This window comes from Rhincodon typus, chromosome 23 (assembly GCF_021869965.1).
Source record: "Rhincodon typus isolate 14 chromosome 23, sRhiTyp1.1, whole genome shotgun sequence".
NCBI lineage: Eukaryota > Metazoa > Chordata > Chondrichthyes > Orectolobiformes > Rhincodontidae > Rhincodon > Rhincodon typus.
In genome coordinates, this window is record NC_063354.1 from 45,619,472 (window position 1) to 45,638,918 (window position 19,447).

Here is a 19,447-nt window from a genome sequence, read left to right on the forward strand (position 1 = left end):
TTCTGAGTTCTGAGGAAGGGTCACCGGACCCGAAATGTTAACTCTATTTTCTCCTTCACAGATGCTGCCAGACCTGTTGAGCTTTTCCAGCAACTTTGTTTTTGTTTCTGGGAATACTGTACCATTCCTTTGATTATCGGATTGGTGATAGTTCATAATGTGGTCTGCAGCTTTATTAACTATGACACAGTGTATTGTAAATCACTAGATCAATCCTGTAGCATACTGTTTGAGATCAACGCAACAAGGCACCTTGCTCTAGAGCTGAGGAATGTCAGTCAATGTGAAATCATTCAGAGGGTCTTCTTTCAAATTCACTGACACCAGGTTCAGTCGAGCTCAGTGAACTGTACAGTGTGTGCTCATCACTGCACAGGGAATAACACACGTTCTTTTAAGTCAATGAGATGTGGTTTCTTACAGGGCTCTGTGGATCACTGAGTGATGTTCATTGTCCCAAGTGTTTGATTGTAAATGTTGGGATGTTGGGAATCGCTGGGTGGGAAGGATCTATGTTGGATTTTTTGTGGGGAGGAGGTCTGTGCTTGAGTTTGTCTGTGGGGTCTGGAGGAGGCTTTGTGTTTGGGTTTGGATGCGGGTTTGGAGATGGGGCCGGAGTTCAGGTTTAGAGATGGGGCCGGAGTTCAGGTTCGAAGATTAGGTCGGAGTTCAGGTTTGGATGTGGGTTTGAAGATGGGGATCAGAGTTCAGGTTTGGATGTGGGTGTGTAGGGGGATTGTGGGATCTGGGGTCTATATTTGGGTTTGTCTGTGGGTTTCAAAACAGAAGTTTACTGTTCGGGTGTGCATGTGGCAGGGATGGGGGTTCGGCACGTGCTCAGGGACTGAGGGACAGGGGTGTACTGAGGTTTACGAATTTACCTCGTCAGCACAATAGGCGCAGTCTTTATCCGCTCTCATGCAATCAGAGCAGGTTTGACCTCGTTTGAGAAAGCAGCGATTGCCTGAAACCAACAGAAGACACAAAAATCATCAAACCAGACACATTCCGACATCAATATCTTAATCACACATTTAACATTGGATTATGCTGTGATTCCTTCAAGGGATCACCAGCAAAATAGTGAGCTTGTTTAAAAAATCTGATGTGATGAGAATGATCATTGTACTTTCCCCAGTTTCGACCCCCACAGCCCACTCTCCAAGTCTGTCCTGGTCACCTCTTATCCTCAGGCACCTCTCCCTCCTGATCACTGCCAACAATGCAGTTGCTCAGAATCCACCTGGTCTTCACACACTGACCACCCTGCAAAGGCCCAACAAGCAGCTGAACTTGCATGTCCGACACCCAAAATTGGCTGGATATTTGGGCCTATCCGTTCCCATGAGACATTGTTCCCGATGGAGAATTTCTGTGCCATAAAAGAGGTGAGTTCCTCACTGGGGACATGTTAAACAAAAGGACACCACACAAATTGAAAAGCAGCAATCTCACTTCTCTCCCCGTGACACACAGCTCCCATCAGGGCCACGATCGCCAATGAGCTCCATAACGTCCACCACTGCATCTCCTGATAAAACAGAAAGTGTTAATGGTTACTGTTCACATTCAGGGACAACTGTGTCACTGGTCATAGAGTCATAGAGTAATACAGCATGGAAACAGGCCCTTGAACCCAAACTGGTCCATGCTGACCATGGTGCCCACTCAGATAGTTCCAATTGCCTGCATTTGGTCCATATCCTTCTAAACCCTTCCCATCCATGTACCTATCCAAATGTTTTTTAAATGTTGCTATTATACCTGCCTCAACCACCTTCTCTGGCAGCCCATTCCATATACACACCACTCTCTGCATGAAGAAGTTGCCCCTCAGGTCCTTCTTAAATCTATCCCTTCTCATCTTAAACTTATTCCATCTAGTTTTCAATTCTCCGTCCCTGGGAGAAAGACTATATGCATTCATCCTATCTACATCAATCATGATTTTATACACCCCAATAATGTCACCCCTCATTCTCCGACATTCCAAGAAATAAAGTCCTATCCTGGCCAACCTCTCCCTATAACTCATGCCTACTAGTCCTGGCAACATCCTTGTAAATCTTCTTTGCACACTTTCCAGTTTAACTATGTCTTTCCTATAACAGGGTGACCAAAACTGTACACAATACTCCAAGTCCAACCTCACCAGCGACTTATACAACTGTAACATAACATTCCAACTCCTATACTCGGTGCCTTGACTGATGAACACCAGCATGCTAAATGCCTTCTTCATCACCCTGTCCACCCGTGACACTGCTTTCAATAAACCATGTACTTATATTCCTGGGTCGCTCTGTTCCACAACACTCCTCAGGACCTTACCATTTACTGTATAAGTCCTACCTTGGTTTGACTTTCCAAAGTGCAACATCTCACACTTATCTGTATTGAATTACATTTTCCAATCCTCAGCCCACTTCCTCATCTGATCAAGACACCTCTGTAATTTTTGATAACCTTCTTCATTAATTTTATATCATCCTAATTTTATATCATCCACAAACTTACTAATCATGCCTTGTACATTCACATCCAGATCATTTTTGTAAATAACAAAGGTCTCAGCACCGACCCTTGTGGCACACCACAAGTCACAGGCCTTCAGTCTGAGAAACAACCTTCAACCACCACCCTCTGTTTCCTAGCATCGAGCCAATTTTGAATCCAGTTAGCTAGCTCTCGCTGGATCCCATGTGACCTAACCTTCATGATTAGCCTGCCATGTGGCACCTTGTCAATGGCCTCACTAAAGTCCATATAGACAACATCCACTGCCCTACCCTCATCCATCCTCTTGGCTACCTCTTCACAAAACTCTAAAAGATTTGTCAGACATGACTTCCCGTGCACAAATCCATGCTGACTATCCCTAATCAGACCTTGACTATCCAAATGTTGGTTGATCCTGTGCTTCAGTATCATCTCCAATAACTTGCCTACCACTGATGTCAGGCTCACTGGCCTGTAGTTCCCTGGCTTGTCTTTGGCTACCTTTCTTAAACAGTAGAACAATGTTAGTCACTTCCCAGTCTTCTGAAACTTTACCAGTGGCTAAAGATGAAGCAATAATCTCTGCAAGAGCCTCTGCAATTTCTTCTCTAGTCTCCCACAACATCCAAGGATGGACTTAAGAACAAAGAACAAAGAAAATTACAGCACAGGAACAGGCCCTTCGGCCCTCCAAGCCTGCACCGATCCAGATCCTCTATCTAAACCTGTCGCCTATTTTCCAAGGATCTATCTCCCTCTGCTCCCTGCCCATTCATGTATCTGTCTAGATACATCTTAAATGACGCTATCGTGCCCGCCTCTATCACCTCCGCTGGCAACGCGTTCCAGGCACCCACAACCCTCTGCATAAAGAACATTCCACGCATATCTCCCTTAAACTTTTCCCCTCTCACCTTGAAATCGTGACCCCTAGTAATTGAGTCCCCCACTCTGGGAAAAAGCTTCTTGCTATCCACCCTGTCTATACCTCTCATAATTTGGTAGACCTCAATCAGGTCCCCCCTCAACCTCCGTCTTTCTAATGTAAATAATCCTAATATACTCAACCTCTCTTCATAGCTAGCACCCTCCACACCAGGCAACATCCTGGTGAACCTCCTCTACACACTCTCCAAAGCATCCACATCCTTTTGGTAATGTGGCGACCAGAACTGTACTCAGTATTCCAAATGTCGTCGAACCAAAGTCCTATACAACTGTAACATGACCTGCCAACTCTTGTACTCAATACCCTGCCGTATGCCTTCTTGACCACTCTATCGACTTGAATTGCCACCTTCAATGTACAATAGACCTGAACACCCAGATCCCTCTGTGCATCAATTTTCCCCAAGGCTTTTCCATTTACAGTATAGTTCGCTCTTGAATTGGATCTTCCAAAATGCATCACCTCGCATTTGCCTGGATTGAACTCCATCTGCTATTTCTCCGCCCAACTCTCCAATCTATCTATATTCTGCTGCATTCTCTGACAGTCCCCTTCACTATCTGCTACTCCACTAATCTTAGTGTCATCTGCAAACTTGCTAATCAGACCATCTATACCTTCCTCCAGATCATTTATGTATATCACAAACAGCAGTGGTCCGAACACGGATCCCTGTGGAACACCACTGGTCACAGTTTTCCATTTTGAGAAACTCCCTTCCACTACAACCCTCTGTCTCCTGTTGCCCAGCCAGTTCTCTATCCATCTAGCTAGTACACCCTGGACCCCATGTGACTTCACTTTCTCCACCAGCCTACCATAGGGAACCTTATCAAACGCCTTACTGAAGTCCATGTTTCTGAAATCTACAGCCCTTCCCTCATCTATCAACTTTGTCACTTCCTCAAAGAATTCTATCAAGTTGGTAGGACTTGACCTTCCCTGCACAAAACTATGCTGCCTATCACTAATTAGCCCATTTTCTTCCAAATGTAAATAGGTCCTATCCCTCAGTATCTTCTCCAGTAGCTTCCCCACCACTGACGTCAGGCTCACCGGTCTATTATTACCTGGATTATCCTTGCTATCCTTCTTAAACAAGGGGACTTGATCAGGCCCTGGGGATTTACCCACCTTAATGCGCTTTAAGGCTGCAAACACCTCCTCTCTGGTAATGTGTACACAGTCCAAAACATCCCCACTTGTTTCCCTTATTTCCTTAGAATCCATGATTCTGTCCTCAGCAAACACTAAGGAGAAATATTCATTAAAAATCTCCTGCATCTCCTGTGGCTCCACACATAGACAGCCATGCTGCTCTTTAAGGGGACCTATTCTCTCCTTAGCGACCCTTTTACTCTTATTATAGCTATAGATTTACGTGATCCTCTATTAATTGCCTTGTCTCTATAATCATGAAATGGGAACCTGTAAGATGTGGACATGGTTCTTTTTGGCCCAAAATACCAACTCCCCCTCAAAGGTTAGTCCTCACCTACCTAACCTAAACCTTAGCCATATGCATCAAACCCCTTTCTCTTGAAGAATCAACACATCAGCCTGGATTTTGTGATTTGTTGTGAATAAGCATGACCAGCCTTTCATTACACTAATGGCTGCCCATAAATTTTCTATGAGTTTTTGTACCAGAACCTCCATCAGGAGCCATTGTAGCTTTCAACAGAGAATCAGAGAGCAGTGTGAACAGGACAACAAAACTGTGACTGTGCCCATCAGACAAATGAACCATTAATGAGGAACAGAAAATCTGAACCAGGAAGAATAGAAGTTGTTAATTCTAGATCAAAATTGTGTGCAGAAAATGAGGAGACAGAGAAAGTTAGACTTAAGAAAGAATAAAAGGAACAGAAATTAAAAGTGAAAGAAAGTTATTATTGTGTTTGAAATCCCTCATGGTTATAATTTGAGTATTACTGAAAAAAGATACATTTTGTTGAGGCTTTTCATCTTGCACACATCAGGACATTTGGCAAAAATACCAATGTAAAGGGAAAGCGTTTATATATGAACATACAAACAAATTGCAAGACCATTCAGCCCCACAGCCTGCTCTGCCATTTATTAAGATCGTGGCTGATGTTATTGTAACCTCAATTCCGCAGATCCCCCTACCCCTAATAATCTTTCACCCTTTTATTTACCAAAAATCTGTTCCATCCCTGCCTTAGAAATATTCAATTACTCTGTTCTCACTGTCTTTTCTGGAAAACCATTTCAAAGACTCATGACCCTCTGAGTGAAAACAGTTCAGCTCATCTCTATTTTAAATGGACAACCTCCTGTTTTTATGAGTATGAGAGGAGAGTGCTGATTGGTTGAAAGGTTGCCTCAGATCGATAGAGATTGCCACGGGGAAAGCACCAATCAGGCCTAAGGTCATCACACTTGGGACTGAAAATTCTTCTTCAGGTTACCCTGAAAGGACAAGGTTTGATCAATAAGGAAAGTTAACTGTTTCACATTGATACCAAGCTGTAACAACATGAGTGTTGTTCACCACTAATGGGATGCTGTGGTCAAACCAAAATAAAAGGTGTTATCGCTAAAAATAGGATTGCAGGTGCAGCAGGTAATTAAAAGAATTTTGTCTGCCATTGCTAGAGGGATGGAGTTTAAAAACAGGGAGGCTATGCTGCAGCTGTATAGGGTCCTGATGAGGCCACTCCTGGAGTACTGTGTGCAGTTTTGGTCTCCTTACTTGAGAAGAGATATACTAGCACTGGAGGGGGTGCAGAGGAGATTCACTCGGTTGCTTCCAGAGTTGAGAGGGTTGGATTATGAGGACAGACTGAGTAGACTGGGATTATACTCATTGGAATTCAGAAGAATGAGGGGAGATCTTATAGAAACATATAATATTATGAAGGGAATAGATAAAGTGGAGGCAGGGAGGTTGTTTCCGCTAGCAGGTGAAACTAGGACTAGAGGGCATAGCCTCAAAATAAAGGGCAGCAGATGTAGGACTGAGGTCAGGAGGAACTTCTTCACCCAAAGGGTTGTGAATCTGTGGAATTCCCTGCCCAGTGAAGCGGTTGTAGCTACCTCACTGAATGTTTTTAAGGCAAGGCTAGATAAATTTTTGAACAGTAAAGGAATTAAGGGTTATGGTGAGTGGGTGGGTAAGTGGAGCTGGGTCTCAAAAAGATCAGCCATGATCTTATTAAAGGCGGGGCAGGCTCGAGGGGTTGGATGGCCTACTCCTGCTCCTAGTTCTTATGTTCTTATGCTTATCTCACAAATGACTAATATGGTAATGAATTTCAATGACAGTGTGATGTCGGTATTATTTACGTAGTTACGGTCACAAAGACTAGTAGATCGTACTAGATAGCAACAAGCAAAGTACTGACCATACCCAACCAGCCTACACTTGCAAAACTCACAATACAGTGTCCAACATTAACACAATTCTATTATAGATAACATTTCCCAAGTGTTTGAATAACTAATCTGACAACCAATTTAAGATTGTCCATTGGTCTTATGGTGTGGTACACTTACGCACCTGGAAGCTACATACTTTAATCGATCCAGACAGAAAGAACATGTACACACCGCACCAGTTTCAAATCAACAAAATAGGTCACAGCCATTCGCTGGTTCATTTCTCAGGGCAATGCCCTGACCAGTCAGAGTTAACTGTCAGTTTCCATGCAACTCCATGACCTTGGTCTCGTATCTGCCATCTGTACCTGGCCCATGGGCCGCAATCAGTGAGGATAGTCCTGCAGTGGGACTGGAGTTTCTGGCCCAGAGGTGGGAGGGACACCGTTCACTGTGCTACTAGACTCCCGGTCACTGAATGTTGCCAAGGCTGCATTAAATAGATCTTTGATTGACAAAGGAGTCAAGGGCTATGAGAAGCAGACAGGAATGTGGACTGAGCCCAGAAACAGATCAACTATAATCTTACTGAATGGTGATATAGGCTTGACAGGAGAATACTTTACTCCTGCTCCTAACTGATACAATCTTACATAAGGTGTAAGTGGAAGCTAGGGAACGTAGGGAAATAAAGAGTGATATCTTGAAAAGTGTCCACATCTCTAAGGAGGAGGTGCAGGATGTCTTAAAACTGATAAAGGTAGATAAATCCCTGGGACCTGATCAAGTGCATCCCAGAAGCTAGGGAAGAGATTGTTGGGCCCATTACTGAGATATTTGTGTCACTGACCGTCTCTAGTGAGGTGCTGGAAGGTTCAAGGATGGCTGATGTGATGCCATTATTTAAGAAAGGTAGTAAAGAAAAGCCAGGAAGCTAGAGGCCAGTGAGCCTGACATCAGTCGTGGATAAATTGTTGGAGAGCATTTTGTGGGACAAGATTTTACATGCATTTGGAAAGGCAAGAGCTGATGAGGGATAGTCATTATGTATGTGCATGAGAAATCATGTCTTACTAACTTGATTGAGTTTTTTGAAGACGTGACAAAGATTAATGAAGGCAGAGCGGTAGACATTGTCCATATGGACTTCAGCATGGCATTCAACAAGGTTCTGCATGGTAAACTGGTTAACAAGGTTAGATCACATGGAATCCAGGAGGAGCTAGCCAATTGGATAAAAAATTGGCTTGAAAGTAGGAGACAGAGGGTGGTGGTGGAGGGTTGCTTTCCAGACTGGAGGCCTGTGACCAGCGGTGTGCCACAAGGATCAGCAGTGGATCCACTGGTTTTTGTCATTTATATAAATGATTTGGATGTGAATGTAGGAGGTATAGTTAGTAAGTTTGCAGATGACACCGTAATAGGTGGTGTAGTGGACAATGAAAAGATTACCTCAGAGTACAACAGGACCTTGACCAGATAGGCCAATGGGCCAAGGAGTGGCAGATGGAATTTAATTTAGATAAATGTGAGGTGTTGCATTTTGGTAAGGCAAATCAGGGCAGGACTTAAACAGTTAATGGTAGGCCCAGGGGAGTGTTGCTGGACAAAGAGACTTAGGGGTGCAGGTTCATAGTTCCTTGAAAGTGGAGACACAGGTAGACAGGGGGTGAAGAAGGCATTTGGTACATAGAGTCATAGAGTCCTACAGCACAGAGACAGGTCCTTCGGCCCAAATGGGTCCATGCCGACTAAAATGTCCATCCATGCTAACCCCATTTCCCTGCACTTGTCCCATATCCTTCTAAACCTTTCCTATCTAGGTATTCACCCAAATGCCTTTCAAATGTTGTTAATGTACCTGCCTCAACCACTTCCGCTGCCAGCTCATTCCATATACATACCACCGTCCTCAGATTCCTATGTATTCTTTCTCCTCTTACCTTAACTGATGCCCTCTAGTCCTCGATTCCACAACTCTGGGAAAAACACTATCCATGTCTCTCATGATCTCATACACTTCTATAAAATCCCCTCTCACTCTCCTAAGCTCTAAAGAAAAAAGTCCTAGCTTGTCCAACCTCTCACTATAACTCAGTGTCTTGTATCCTGGCAACACCTTTGTAAATTTCTTCTGCACTCTTTCTAGTTTAATAACATCCTTCCTATAGTAGGGTGACCAAAACTGAACACAATACTCAAAGTGTGGCCTCACCAACATTCCATACAACTGCAACATAACGTCCCAACTTCTAAATTCAATACCCTGACTGATGAAGGCCAGTGTGCCAAAAGCCTTCTTCACTGCCCTGTCTACCTGTGACCCCACTTTCAGAGAACCGTGCACCTGAACTCCAAGATTCCTCTGTTCCACTACACCCCTTACGGCCCTACCATTCACCATGAAACTCCTACCTGGATTGGACTTTCCAAAATGCAACACCTCACACTCCATTTGCCATTTCTCGGCCCACTTCCCCAGCTGATCAATTTCTGATGACCTTCCTCACTGTCCATGATACCGCCTATTTTACTGTCATCCACAAACTTACTAATCATACCTCGTACATTCTCATCCAAATCATTGATATAGATAACAAACAGCAATGGGCCCAGCACCGACCCCTGAGGCAGATTAGGCAGTTTAGACCCTGGTCTAATCTTCCAGAGCAGCCTACCATGTGGAACCTTATCTGAAATCCATGCGGACTTCGCCTACCGCCCTGCCCTCATCAACCTTCCTGGTCACTTCATCAAAGAACTCTAACAAATTTGTGAGGCATGATCTCCCACACACGAAGCCAGGCTGACTACTCCTAATCAAACCCTGTCTTTCTAAATAAAAACTAAAGGAACTGCAGATGCTATAAATCAGGAACAAAAACAGAAGTTGCTGGAAAAGCTCAGCAGGTCTGGCAGCATCTGTGAAGAAAAAAGTCAGAGTTAACATTTCGGGACTGGGACCCGTCCTCAGAACTCACTGGACCCAAAGCGTTAACTCTGATGTTCCGGACCCGAAACGCTAACTCTGATTTTTTTCTTCACAAATGCTGCCAGACCTGCTGAGCATTTCCAGCAACTTCAGTTTTTGTTCCTGTCTTTCTAAATGCATGTATATCTTACCCCTCAGAATCTTCTCAAGTAACTTACCTACCACAGACGTTAAGCTTATTGGAAATGTTTGCCTTTATTGGTCAGTGGATTGAGTATAGGAGTTGGGATGTCATTGTGCGGCTGTACAGGACAATAGTTCGGCCACTTTTAAAATACTACGTGCAATTCTGGTCTCCCTGCCATAGGAAGGATGTTGTTAAACTTGAAAGGGTTCAGAAAAGATTTACAAGGATGGTGCCGGGCTTTCATGGTTTGAGCTACAGGGAGATGCTGAATAGGCTGGGGCTTTTACACTGGAGTTTCGAAGGCTAAGGGGTGACCTTATAGAAGTTTATAAAATCATGAGGGGCATTAGTAGGGTAAATAGACAAGGTGTTTTCCCTGAGGTGGGGGTTGCCCAAAACTAGAGGGCATAGGTTTAAGGTGAGAGGGAAGAAATTTAAATGGGACCTGAGGGGTAACTTTTTCACGCAGAGGGTGGTGTTTGTGTGAATTGAGCTGCCAGAGGAAGTGGTGGAGGTAGCAATGATTACAACATTTAAAAGGCATCTGCTTGGGTACATGAATAGGAAGGGTTTAGAGGGATATGGGCCAAATGCTGGCGAATGGGATTAGGTCAGTATACAATATCTGGTCAGCATGGATGAGTTGGACCAAAGGGTCTGTTTCCATGCTGCATTACTCTATGACTCTATAACTCAGTTTCTCTCTCCACAGATGCTGCCAGACCTACTGCATTATTCCAGCAATTTCTGTTTTTATTTCTATTTCAACCTTGTTGCATTCCTTCTTAATTTTCATCAAATGACCCTGCAATCTCCTCAGTCTCAATGAAATCAGCTTGAATTTTACACATTTTTCATTACATTTATATTTCCTCATCCAGAGCTACAGGTTCGAACCTGCACTACACCCTGTCCTTCCTACAACCTTCCTGTAGTGTGGAGCCCAAAGTTACACAGTTCTCTCTCAATGTTTGATGGAAATGCACCATTACATATTTACTGTTAGATTCTCTATTTCTGTTGGAAATATTTGTTGGCTTTACTTTATGGCTTTGTCCACCTGAGGCACTGTCATTAAAGTTCTGTATTGTCTCACCCCTGTGTCACCAGGCTGAGCATTTAAGCCTCACTCCAGAGACTGGAGCCCACAATCTAGACTGACACTCCAGTGCAGTACTGGAGGAGTGCAGCATTGTCAGAAATGGTGTCCTTCAGATGAAATGTTCAAGCAAAGCCGAGTCTGGTGTCTCAGGTGAAAAGATTCCTGAGCACCATTATCCCTGGTGCTCTGGTCATGGCTTTTATTTGTCATCTAACCTCTCAAAAGCTGATTCCTGTATCATTATCACATTTCTGTTCACTAGAACTTGCTGTTAATATTTGGCTGCCATGTTTGCTACATTGCAATTGTAATCTAAGTTCTAAAGAATTTTTTATTCATTTTTGTGAGATGTGGACGTCGCTAGCTGGCCAGCATTTATTGTCCATCCTTAGTTGCCCTCGAGAAGGTGGTGGTGAGCTGCCTCCTTGAACCACTGCAGCCCTCCTGCTGTAGGTTGCCCCACAATGCTATTAGGGAGGGAATTCCAGGATTTTCACCCAGCGACAGTGAAGGATCAGCGATATATTTCCAAGGCTGAATGGTAAGTGGCTTGGAGGGCAACCTGAAAATAATGATGCTCCCAAGTATTTGTTGTTTTTCGAAATCAAATTGGACGTGGATTTGGAAGATACTGTCTGTGGATCTTTGGTGAATATCTGCAGTGCGTCTTGTAGATAGTACACACTGCTGTTACTGAGCATCGATGGTGGAGGGAGTGGATGCTCGTGGATGTAGTACCAATCAAGTGGGCTGCTTTGTCCTGGATGGTGTTGAGCTTCTTGAGTGTTGTTGGGGCTGCTCTCATCCAGGCAAGTGGGGAGTATTCCATCACATTCCTGACTTGTGCCTTGTAGATGGTGGGCAGACTTTGAGGAGTCAGGAGGTGAGTTACTCACCACAGTATTCCTTGCCTCTGACCTGCTTTTGCAGCCACTGTGCTTATGCGGTGCGTCCAGTTGAGTTTCTGGTCAATGATAACCCTCAGGATGTTGATAGTGGGGGATTCAGTGATGGTAACACCATTGAATACCAATGGGTGATGGTTAGATTGTCTGTTATTGGTGACTGCCATAGCCTGGCATTTGTGTGGTGTGAATGTTGCTTGCCACTTGTCAGCCCAAGCCTGGATATTGTCCACATCTTGTTGCATTTGAACATGGACTGCTTCAGTATCTGAGGAGTCACAAATGGTGCTGAACATTGTGCAATCATTGGCGAACATCCCCACTTCTGACTTTATGAAGGAGGGAAGGTCATTGATGAAGCAGCTGAAGATGGTTGGGCCTAGGACACTACCCTGAGGAACTCCTGCAGAGATGTCCTGGAGCTGAGATGACTGACCTTCAACAACCACAACCATCTTCCTCTGTGTCAGGTAAGACTCCAACCAACCGAAGAGTTTTTCCCCTGATACCCATTGATTCCAGTTTTGCAAGGGACCTTGATGCCACACTCAGTCAAATGGTGCCTTGATATCAAGGGCTGTCACTCACACCTCACCTCTGGAATTTAGATCTTTTGTCCATGTTTGAACCAAGGCTGTAATGAGATCAGGAGCTAAATGGCCCTGGCAGAACCCAAACTGGGCATCACTGAGCAGGTTATTGTTTGACAGCGCTGTTACTGACACCTTCCATCACTTTACTGATGATGGAGAGGAGGCTGATGGAGTGCTAATTGGCCGGGTTGAAACTGTACTGATTTTTTTATCTGCAGGGCATCCTTTGGCAATGTTTCACATTGTCGGGTAGATGCCAGTGTTGTAACTGTACTGGAACAGCTTGGCTAGGGGAGCAGCAAGTTCTGCAGCACAAGTCTTCAGTAATATTGCTGGCATGTTGTCAGGGCGCATAATCATTGTGATATCCAGTGTCTCAAACTGTTTCTTGATATTATGTAGACCGAATCAAATTGGCTGAAGACTGATATCTGTAATGCCGGGGACCACTGGAGGAGGCTGAAACGGATTATCCACTCGGCACTTCTGGTTGAAGATTCATGCAAATGCTTCAGCCTTATCTTTTGCACTGATGTGCTGGGCTATTCCATCATTGAGGTTGGGGATATTTGAGGGGCTTCTTCCTCCTCCAGTGAGTTGTTTAATTGTCCACCACCATTCATGACTGGATGTGGCAGGACTGCGGAGCTTAGATCTGATCCATTGGTTGTGGGATCGCTTAGCTCTGTCTATCACTTGCGATTGGTTGGCGTGCAAGTAGCCCTGTTTGGTGGCTTCACCAGGTTGATACCTCATCTTCAGGTATGCCTGGTGCTGCTCCTAGCATGCCCTCCTGCACTCTTCATTGAACTAGGGTTAATCCCCTGGCTTGATGGTAATGATTGAGTGGGGGATATGTGGGGCCTGAGGTTACAGATTGTGCTGGAGTTCAGTACTGCTGCTGTAGATGGCCTATAGCTCTTCATTGTTGCCCAGTCTTGAGTTGCTAGATCTGGTCAAAGTCTGTCCCATTTAGCACAGTGATAGTGCCACACAACACAGTGGAGGTTACATGAAGGCAGGACTCTGTCTCCACAAGGACCATGTGGCGGTCACTCTTACCGATACTGTTGTGGACAGATGTATCTGCAGCTGGCAGATTGGTAAGGATTAGGTTAAGTATGTTTCTCCCTCTTGTTGGTTCCATCACCACTGGCTGCAGACCCAGTCTAGCAGCTATGTCCTGTAGGACCTGACCAGCTCGATCAGTAATGCTACTGGTGGACATTGAAATCTTGGTGGACAATGACATTTTGCATCCTTGACATCCTTAGTGTTTCCTCCAAGTGTTGTTCAACTTGAATCAACATGTTCATCAATTCATCAGCCGAGAGAGAATGGCACGTGGTAATCAGCAGGAGGTTTCCTTGCCATGTTTCAGCTGAAGCCATGAGACTCCATGGGGTCCGGAGTAAATGTTGGGGACTCCCAGAGCAACACCCTCCCGACTATATAGCACCATGATGCCACTTCTGCTGGCTCTGTCCTGCCGGTGGGACGGGACATATCCAGGGATGGTGATGGTGGTGTTGTACATTGTCTGTCAGTCTGTTGCTTGACTAATCTGTGAGACATCTCTCCCAATTTTGGCACCAGCCACCGGATATTAATAAGGAGAACTGCTAACCACTGAGCCGGTTAAAACCACTTAAATGATGTAGATGAGGATATGGGAGCGAATGATAAGTAAGTTTGTGGATGTCGCAACGATTGGCCGATCACTGACAGGAGGAAGGTATTAGGTTATGGGACAATATAAATGGATTGGTCAGATGGGCAGATCAGTGGCAAATGGAATTTTACTTTATTAAATGTGTGATGATGCACTTTGAAGATGGTTCAAAATAAGGGTGTACTTAAAAATAAAAGGGTGTATTTAATGAATGGTAGGAGACTAGGGAGCTCAGAGGAACAAAGAAATCTTTAGGTGCCTGTCCACAAGATGGCAGGACAGGTTAATAGGGTAGTAAGAAGGAATTGGCATAGTTGCCTTTATCAGTCAAGGTATAGATTACAAGAGCAGGGAGGTTATGTTGGAGCTGTACAGGACTTTGGTTAGGCCACAGCTGGCATACTGTGTGCAGTTCTGGTCATCAGACTAAAGGAAGGATGTGATTACACTGGAGATTCACCAGGATGTTGTCAGGGATAGAGCATTTCAGCTATTAGGAGAGGCTGGGTAAGCTCGGGTTGTTTTCTTTGGAGCAGAGAAGGCTGAGGTGGGACCTGATAGAGGAAGGGTCACCGGACCCGAAACGTTAACTCTGGTCTTTTCTTCACAGATGCTGCCAGATCTGCTGAGCTTTTCCAACAGCCTCTGGTTTTGCTCTTGACAGGGGTGTATAAGATTACGAGGGGCATGAACAGCATGGATAGAAAGCAGCTGTTCCCCTTAGTTAAAAGTTCAATAACAAGAGGGGATTTGAGGAAAACATCCTTCACCCAGAGGGTGGTGGGGGTCTGGAATGCACTGCCTGGACAGGTAATTGTGGCAAGAAACCTCAGCACCTTTAAACAGTTCTTGGCTGAGCCTTTAAAGTGTCATAGCATTCAAGACAATAGGCCTAGTGCTGGAAAGAGGGGCTAGTGGTGTATTTTTGGCAGTACAGGCTCCAGTTTTTATTTCTCATATTCTTATTATTGCTTTTTATGTTTTTGGATTTGCTGAGGAGAGGCCTATCTGTATTGCTCAAACATTTATCCAGTTAATTCAGCATAGTGCATGTTTCTGTGATTCACATTATTCATCTCTGAACGAGTGCAGACAGCAGCAGCTGAACTCCACTCATTGGGAGACAGGATAGAACCTGCCCAAGCACACAGCTGGAGAATGTCCCCAGTTCACAGAAAGTGGAAGTGTGTGTCTATCTATATCACACAGATTTGATTCCAGCTTGCGGAGGCAAAGGTACAGTGTCTTCGCAATCACCATACTGCAGACAGGGAGAGAACAATTTAACGCTCATGAAAGATGGAATCTTTAACACTCAGAGAGAAAGATGCTCATTGTTGACATTTTCACCCCTTAGAGAGAAAATCTTCACCAGGTACAGAATTTGTCATCTGTAGGTAGAAAGGTTTTTGCTCCTTATATATTTAGAGAGTGATCTTTATCTCTTGGATAGATCTTAACCTCTTACAGAGAGAATATTTATCCCTCAGCGATAGTTTGTTACTCTTTAAAAAGACAAGAGTGACAGGAAGAAGTTTTAACCAATCAGAAATAAAAGAGGAAGACAAATGTGATCTTTCAAAGAGTGGCAGGGAGTCTTCTTCAGGGATGAACTGGCGAATCAGAACTGAACGGACACTGTACTATACAAACAAATTGACAATGTGTGGTTTACATACTGAGAAGAAACTATAACCTACAAATGGAACCGTGGAGTATAAAGATCACCAATAAGCTATAGAACATGGGTTGAGCAGAAAATCGACAGATTCAGAGCAATCCAAGCTGTTAAAACAGAGTGAGTTTTCCAAATAAATATTACAGAAGCAGTCACTCATGCGGTGCTAAATGAAAGAGATGATGATAGCTTCACAATAGATTAACATTGCAAGGTGCAAACCAAAATGCTCTATATTCAACCCCAATCTGTGATGAATGTGCTGATCTGGGCCAGCATAGTAACAGGGACAGTATGACTGGGCTCAGCTGTCACTGTCATACTTTTCGCTCTGAGCTAGAATGTTCTGGATTCGTGCCCCACAAGAATCTCTCAAGAAACATCCCCAAAATAACTGGTCACTTGGGTGAGGGTTGTTAGCTGCAGTGGAACTGTACCTCAAACTGCACCTCTGCCATCTTCCTTTTCCTACATTTAACAATAACCATCATTTCAAAGCATTAACTGGCTTTGAAATACCTTAATATACCTGAACTGTTGATAAGAATCACTGGTGAATCCTACAGCACAGGAGGAGCCCATTGTCCCCGTGGTGCAGAAAGGTTTCTAATGAATGTAAGTTCTATCCATTGCTGTGGAAAGCCATGGATGCCAGTCAAAGTTTTATGTCCAGCCCATTGCTCCTACAATGTCTATGTGCCAGTTAAGGATAGGATAAGGTTCACGTTGGCAGGGAATCATGAGGAAAGTCAAACCCTCTCACTACTGCCCAGTGGAGGGGGAGGAAGAAACATGGTGTGTGACACAACTTGGAGGGAAGGCCCAGCCTTATACTGCATTCAATATCTCCAGTGAAATTGCAAACTTCCTGTCAGTTTCAGAAAACATTCACCTTCTGTCAAAAATTCTGAACCAATGGAAATTTTCACAGTTAACCTAGTCCCATCAGCCTTATACTGCATTCAGTATCTGACCCAATACCCTTCTATCCCATTGAGTAACCCGCCGACCCAACACTTTCCTACCCAACTCTGTAAGTGACACCTACACCAAATACCCTCCAACCTGCCCCCCCCCCCCCCCCACCATGATCCACAATCCAACACCCTCCTATCCCAGTGAATGGGTCCCCAGTCCATTCCCTTCCCAGTGAGCGACCCCTGGAGGGGAGGGAAGGGGACAGTGCGCTAAAGGCTGTGGGCGGAGGCTCGGCTTCACCGAGAGCAAACTCTAACCCCCCACCCACACCCCCGCAGCAAATACAAAGATCTTCCTGAAATATTCCGAATCCCGCAAACACCTCGGAAACATCGCTCCCTTCTAAGCCGGCAAATCCGGGAGAACTGTCCGAGAGAGGGACCAGGCAGGATTTCACCCCCCGGGGTTAGACAGGAATCTCCAGGATTTGGGTGCGAACCTGTCGGGATTGGACAGGAATCCCCTCGGGATCAGGGTGCGATCCCCCGGGATCACGATGCAAACTCTCGGGATCACGGTGCAAACTCTCGGGATCAGGGTGCAAACTCTCGGGATCAGGGTGCTATCCCCCGGGATGAGGATGCAAACTCTCGGGATTAGGGTGCGATCCCCCTGGGTAAGGGTACAAACTCTCGGGATCAGTGTGCGATCCCCCTGGGTAAGGGTGTAAACTCTCGGGATCAGCGTGCGACCCCCCTGGGTAAGGGTGCAAACTCTCGGGATCAGGGTGCGATCCCCCTGGATAAGGGTGCAAACTCTCGGGATCAGGGTGCGATCCCCGGGATCACGACGCAAACTCTCGGGATCAGGGTGCGATCCCCCTGGATAAGGGTGCAAACTCTCGGGATCAGGATGCGATCCCCCGGGATCAGGGCGCCTCCTGCGGGTACCTATGCTCGGCCTCTGGGTCGCTGTGGGATGGGGGCTGTGGGGGGACGGGGAGGCGTGGGGTGGGCGGTTACAGACTGTAACTGGTCAATGTTTAAGCCCATCCATCCCGGCTGCCGGAGGTACCTGAGCCCTGAATCCCTGAGCTCCACTTTCCCAGCCCCTTTCCTGCGGGTTTTTTTTGGGGGGGGGTGGTGTTTGCAGCTGAACTCCCAGTTCCCCCCCACACCCCACAAACTACTGCATTCACCTACCTCCAGTGGATGATCGGCCCGGCTGCTGTAACCTTGTTAAATACTGAAAGGGATCCAGTTAATTCCTTTGCACTTGGAGAAGTTTCTGAATCTCCTGGCGGACTACAGCCCGAATAGAGTCGGTGCTGGAGTTTGCAGCTTGTTTTTTTCTCTCTCTCTCTGTGTCGGTGCAGGTATGTACCTGGTGAGGTGGGCTCAGCGTCAGCCTCTGACTAACTGCAGCATTCCCTCCCTCCCTCACACACTCACCTGCCGGGACAAGAGCAGGGCACAGCTCCTCCCCCTGCCCCGGGCCACACACTCAATGAAACCTCTGCCAACCGCCTGCTCAAAATGCACACAAGTCCCGGCCACACGCTGTTCCAGGAGGAGGCTTGGCAATACAGCCTGGCACTCCGGGCCAGTGCTCAAGGGGTACTGCGCTGTTGGAGACCCCCGAAGGGCTTCAAAAGATTCCATCAGGCGCCAGTCAAATAGGGGAGTCCTGTTCAAAGCATATCTATCAATCAATATCACCGAAACATCAGGTTCAAGCTAAGTCATATTGACTTAGTCATAGGATTCAGAGAGTAGCGGTGGAAGGGCGTATTTCTGATTGGAGATCTGTGACCAGTGGTGTTCCACAGGGATCAGTGCTGGGACAATGTCATTTGTAATATACGTATAAATGATTTACAGGAGAATATGGATGGCCTGATTAGTAAGTTTGCGCACTGCACAAAGATTGGAGGAGCTGCAGATAGTGAGGAGGATTGCCAGAGGATACGCAGAATATAGATAGGCTGGAGACATGGGTGGAGAAATGGCAAATGGAGTTTAATCCAGACAAATGCGAGCTGTTGCATTTTGGAAGATCTAATGCAGGAGGGAAGTTATACAGTAAATAGCAGAACCCATAGTAGCATCAACATAGAGAGGCATCTAGGCATACACATCCACAGTTCCCTGAAACTGGCAACACAAGGTGGTCAAGAAGGCATATAGCATTGGTTGGGGCATAGCATATGAAAATTGATGCACAGAGGGTGGTAAGTGCCTGGAATGCGCTGTGGCGGTGGAAGCGGATGCAACAGCAACGTTTATGAGCATCTTGATAGAATAATGAATAGGTGGGGAATAGAGGGATACAGGCTGTGTAGAGGCAAAAGGTTTTTTGTTTAGAAAGTATCATGTGTCAGCGCAGTCTTGGTGGGCTGAAGGACCTGTTTCTGTGCTTTAGTATCCTTTGCTTGTCGTTGTAAGAATTTCATTTTTTGTGGGATCTTACTGTGCACAAATTGTGAGCTTTCCTGGAAAACAGCCCCACACTATATTTCAAGTTACTGAAGTACTGGAGGTATTGTAGAGGTGTTATATATTGTATATTATTTATATTTAGATATCATCTAAACAATTTTTGTCATTACAAGTTGCAGTAGATATGACAATTAGACATCATACTCATTTACTGCAGCAATATAGCACC

General features: G+C 45.3%; 1 long non-coding RNA gene across 1 annotated transcript; it reads right to left on the reverse strand.

Moving 5' to 3' along the window:
- Positions 1–874: 874 nt before the first annotated feature.
- Positions 875–18,219, reverse strand: LOC125485837. The gene is made up of 3 exons (XR_007264534.1): positions 17,983–18,219; positions 1,456–1,531; positions 875–964 (listed from the first exon to the last, which is right to left on the reverse strand). It is a non-coding gene; the product is annotated as an uncharacterized LOC125485837 (long non-coding RNA).
- Positions 18,220–19,447: the final 1,228 nt, after the last annotated feature.